Genomic DNA, 5,583 nt, shown 5'->3' with positions numbered 1-5,583 from the left:
CCAACCAGGTGCCTCCATTGAACCACAGTGTCTCTAATACTAAAACTTTATTCTCGAAGTTTATCTCCTCTGGACGTCTCTAGCCATCCAGGGCACCTCCAACCTCTTACTTAGGGCGCACTCCACTCAATTGAGGTGCTTTGGGTATTGTTTATCCAAATTTCATTGTTTTCTCTAAGCTCCTACAAAATATGTTAATCCAAACTAACAAAAAATACCTATAAAATATAGTTATTACAAATAATTAAAAATATGAATTAGATCATAAATAATCAAGATCATAATTTAGTCTTGGACTCAATTTAGATTTCCAAAGTGGATCTAAGTTGGACCAGTAACTATAGTCCCATTGGGACTTATTCTTGCTGGTACCCCAAGGTAGTTTTGATATTATCAAACAAGTTAAGTTAGGTCTTATTGTGTTTAACCTATGTCTAAGTATACAAGAACCACTACTAGAAAACTAGGCTTTTGAGACACAACAAAATATGTCTTAAATTATAAATTTAGTGTCTCAAAATGTTTTTAAGACGGTAATGAGACAGTAATGTAGCTGTCCCTAATACAAGCGTCTCAAAAAAATATTGAGACAGTTGTACTGTCTCAAATATTATTTAAGACAGTGATGAGACAGTTGTTCAATTGTCTCAAAAGTATTTAAGACAGTTATTATTTTGTCTCAAATGTTATGTCTTATCATGTGAAAAAAACTAAAGACACTAAATTGAGATGGTAATTTGTTGTCTCAAATAGAAGTGAAGACATTAAATTACTGTCCCTAATGTTTTAACTTGTTAGATGCAACAATTATGACAAAAATTAATAATATTAAAAGAACGTTTATTATACATATTAATCTAGATCAAATTTATTGAATTGTCATTTCAAGATAAAAGTAAAAAACTCTCTTTTTATAAATTAAAAATGATATACACAATATAAAATTCTATAATCATTAATTGAAGTGCATCCAATATTCATCCAATAACAGAAATATCTACATATCTATCATTAATTTGATAATAAAAAAATAACTATTCCCATTAAAGTTACATAAAAGAAAGTCTAAAGAACAACTCCTCGTGATCTAGAGATAACTTCTATAATCTTTCTTCATCAGAATCCTGAACATAAAAAAAAACTCTTATTAGAGATAAAGATGGTTTATAATATATATTGTTAAAAAATATCAATAAATAAAACTTTTCAATAAGAAATCTCATCATCTAACACATAATCCACTTGTAGGACCGTTGGGCCGGCTAGGAGGGGGTTGTTGAATAGCCCTGAAGGAAAAAGGAAAACAAAACCCTCCTCGAACTCTTTAAGCTAACACTTGCATAAATTAACTAAGCAGTAAATTAAAAGCATAAAGAAAAAGGGAGGCAAAAGTATTTACTTGGTTACAACCGATGTGGTTGTTAATCCAAGGAAGATTAAGCTCAATAAAAATCTCCTTCAGGCGGAGAAGCCTCGTACAACAATGTAGCACAGAAAACAGAAGCTTAGACTAAAAGAGAGCGTGCAAGCACTGGATTTACAATCAGTGAGTTCGTTCAAAAGCTTCTGGACCAAGGCTATATTTATAGCCTTGGTCGGGGTGCCTGAAAGGGTTCCGGGCGCCCTGGGGGGGATAAAACTTATCCCCCAACGTTCAGATCGAGTCAAAACTTGATCTGGTCAATTTTACTGCTCAGGGCGCCCGGGAGGGCTCTGGGCGCCCCGGAGCCCAAGTCAACAGTTGTTGACTTTTTCGTCCAAGACTTCTTCTCTGGTTCAGTCCCGCCTCGGTCCGGTTCTTCTCCTCCGGATCCGCTCGCTTGGGTGATCTCTGCCTTCCGGAAAAGGGCTCACCCGAACCCAACTTCCGGTCTTCTCGAGCAGCCTTCCGCTCCGGCTTCTCGTCCCTCGGAATCGCTGCGTGTTTCCTTCTCCTCCACCAGCGTACTCATCTGCAGTCTTCGTCCCTCGGTCGCACCGCGTGCCGACCTTCTTGCTAGCTGCGTCTCTTGCTCCCCGAGCAATCTTCCGCTCCGGCTTTCGTCCCTGGGAACCACCGCACGCTTCCTTCTCGTCCACCGGGGTACTCTTCCGCAGCGCCTCGTCCCTCGGACGCACCGCGTGCCGCCCTTCTCGCTAGCTGCGTCTTCTGCTTGAGTACCTGTGCTCCTAAGCTCATGCACACTTAGACACAAGGTTAAAACAACGCAGGACCTAACTTAACTTGTTGATCACACCAAAACAACCTTGAGGTTCCAACAATCTCCCCTTTTTGGTGTGATCAACCCAAGTTAAGCTAGGGTTAAAAATAGACATAGAATAAAAATAATTTATTGCAATAACATGCAACATGATAGAAAAAATTGAATTTCAAAAATTACAAATTTTAATTTTCAATTTTCTACCTCCTCCTAGACTTATACTTTCCCTTCTCCCCCTTTGATCACAATAAAAATGGGGTTTCAAGAAAAACGATCTAAGGGTTTGACACTTAGAAAAATTATAGAAATCTATTTCAATGTTTTTCAGAGAAAAAATATTTCTAATTAAAAGAAATTTTTTTTTAAAGTTTTCACCAAAAATAAATCTTTCTAAGCCCAAAGATTTATGCAAGAAAATTGATAGCATTAAAAAAAATTTCTATGCATTTACTTATTTATTTTATACTGATACTTATATCAGCAAGTTTTAAATTTCCATTTCAATTTTTCATAATTTCTCAAATTACACATTTTCAAATTTAAAGCAACAAATGTTAAACATGCTAAAATTTGTATCATGTTAATTTTTTGAATTTCTATTTCACAGAAATATCTCAACAGCATATATTTTAACTTGATAAAATTTTTCGAAAATATAAAAAGTTCTTTCGGAAATGTGCAAAATTCGTTCGAAAGAATATTTTTTAATTTGCAAGAATTTGACAAAAATTCTGACTTGCAAAAATCTTTTAACTCATAATCATTTAATAATATTTTAGTTTTTAATTCGCAAAACTCTTTCGAGAAAGTAATTTTTAATTCGAAGAAATATTCGAAGAATGTTTTCGACAATATTTCTAATTTGCATAATGTTTTCGAAACAATGTTTTGCAATTCACAAAAGTCTTTTGATAGAATTTCTAACTTGCAACATTCTTTTGTCAAAGTATTTTGTAATTTGCAAATTTCTTTTGATAATATTTCTAATTTGCAAGACAAATTTGACAATTGATTTTTTAATTCAAAAAACTTTTTCGGTAATTCAATTTTTAAATCGTAAAAATCTTCAGGCAATTTTTCTATTGAATTAACCGGTTGTTCAGAGGGTAGAGACCATACCTTACTTACCTCGTTGGCCGTTGGTTCTCCCCCTGTTGAATTAATTTCTTCCGAAGATTCTCCCCCTTCATCGATCTCGGGATGTACTTCGGCTGTTGGGGCTGTCTCGGTAATTTCTTCTATCTCGGATTCTTCTGATGACGGCTCGATGTCTATTGAGGGGACGACTTCAATCGGTTCTTCGTAGAGTTTTAAGAACTTTTCCCAAAGTTCTTTTGCACTGTTGTATTCGCCAACTCTATCAAAGTCTTCATTTGGTATTGCAGTTAGAATGTGAAACTCTGCCCGACCGTTTGCCATAAACTCGTCGCGTTGCTTCTCGTTCCAGAGGCGTATGTCGATCTTTTCTCCGTTTGCTTTCTTTGGTGCTTCATAACCAGATTTCATTATTAAAGAAATACCAATATCACAGTTAAGAAATACCTTCATTTGTTGCTTCCAAGAAGCAAGCTCCCCCTTGAATGCTGGTGGGTAGTCGCTAGCTCCGACCATCGTTTTGTTGCTTCAGACGGCGGTTAGTCCTTCTGAGGCGTCTCGACTCTGATACCACTTGTAGGACCGTTGGGCCAGCTAGGAGGGGGTTGTTGAATAGCCCTAAAGGAAAAAAGAAAAACAAAACCCTCCTCGAACTCTTTAAGCTAACACTTGCATAAATCAACTAAGCAGTAAATTAAAAGCATAAAGAAAAAGCAAGGCAAAAGTATTTACTTGGTTATAACAGATGTGGTTGTTAATCCAAGGAAGATTAAGCTCAATAAAAATCTCCTTCAGGCGGAGAAGCCTCGTACAACAATGTAGCGCAGAAAACAGAAGCTTAGACTAAAAGAGAGCGTGCAAGCACTGGATTTACAATCAGTGAGTTCGTTCAAAAGCTTCTGGACCAAGGCTATATTTATAGCCTTGGTCGGGACGCCTGGAAGGGTTCCGGGCACCCTGGGGGGGGGGGGATAAAACTTATCCCCCAACGTTCGGATCGAGTCAAAACTCGATCTGATCAATTTTACTGCTCAGGGCGCCCCGGAGGGCTCCGGGCGCCCCGGATTGCTCCGGGCGCCCGGAGCCCAAAGTCAACAGTTGTTGACTTTTTCATCCGGGACTTCTTCTCTGGTTCAGTCCCGCCTCGGTCCGGTTCTTCTCCTCCGGATCCGCTCACTTGGGTGATCTCTGCCATCCGGAAAAGGGCTCACCCGAACCCAACTTCCGGTCTTCTCGAGTAGCCTTCCGCTATGGCTTCTCGTCCCTCGGAATCGCTGCGTGTTTCCTTCTCATCCACCAGCGTACTCATCCGCAGTCTTCGTCCCTCGGTCGCACCGCGTGCCGACCTTCTTGCTAGCTGCGTCTCTTGCTCCCCGAGCAATCTTCCGCTCCGGCTTTCGTCCCTGGGAACCACCGCACGCTTCCTTCTCGTCCACCGGGGTACTCTTCCGCAGCGCCTCGTCCCTCGGACGCACCGCGTGCCGTCCTTCTCGCTAGTTGCGTCTTCCGCTTGAGTACCTGTGCTCCTAAACTCCTGCACACTTAGACACAAGGTTAAAACAACGCATGACCTAACTTAACTTGTTGATCACACCAAAATAACCTTGGGGTTCCAACACCACTTTATTGCAACTATATATATAAAACATAAACAACCCCAAGTTAAACAAACCTCTTCATTACGTAATAAGAAATGATGGTTTATGTGTTTGTCAATATCTTTGTGCCTTTCAAGTTGTTGAACCTGTAAAATAAATTTATCTATAGCTTAAAAATATGTACACTGCTACATCACTAAAATTGTTAATAAAACTAAAAAAAATTCTTATGAAAACAACTACTAATGTACCTGTTGGTTATCCAATCCTTGTTCATGTGAAATAATATTATCTGCAACCTAAATAAAAAATAAGTACGTATCACAAAACTATCAAAATTCATTATAAAAGTCAGATATTTAAATAAAGTAAAGATACCTTTTGATTACTAAATTCACTGGATTCCATACCAAGATGAGTTAATGGGGATTCATGATTCTCTAACTTTGATTGAAGTGCATCTATTTGAGTTTCTCCTATAAATTCAACAAAAGTAAAAGACTTGTAAATTACAATAAGTAAAAAAGGACCAACAAAGAGGGGTGATAAATAATACGAGAAATTTAAAAAATAATTGAACACTTTAAAAATCTATATAAACTAACCTGAATTTGGCAAGGTTAAACTAGGATGTAAATTGGGTGGATTAATTGATTGTGAATTTTGTTGTTCATCAATGAGCTCCAAAG

The 5,583-nt window shown here is 37.9% G+C and overlaps 1 long non-coding RNA gene across 1 annotated transcript; it reads right to left on the bottom strand.

Moving 5' to 3' along the window:
• Window positions 1-1,087: 1,087 nt before the first annotated feature.
• LOC121984176 lies at window positions 1,088-5,186 on the bottom strand. The gene is made up of 3 exons (XR_006112805.1): window positions 5,146-5,186; window positions 4,969-5,040; window positions 1,088-1,124 (listed from the first exon to the last, which is right to left on the bottom strand). It is a non-coding gene; the product is annotated as an uncharacterized LOC121984176 (long non-coding RNA).
• Between the last annotated feature and the right edge of the window lie 397 nt (window positions 5,187-5,583).

Source organism: Zingiber officinale, chromosome 5B, assembly GCF_018446385.1.
Source record: "Zingiber officinale cultivar Zhangliang chromosome 5B, Zo_v1.1, whole genome shotgun sequence".
In the NCBI taxonomy this organism is placed as follows: Eukaryota; Viridiplantae; Streptophyta; class Magnoliopsida; order Zingiberales; family Zingiberaceae; genus Zingiber; species Zingiber officinale.
The sequence above is the reverse complement of the archived record's forward strand: the minus strand, read 5'-3'. Positions and strand labels throughout refer to the sequence as shown.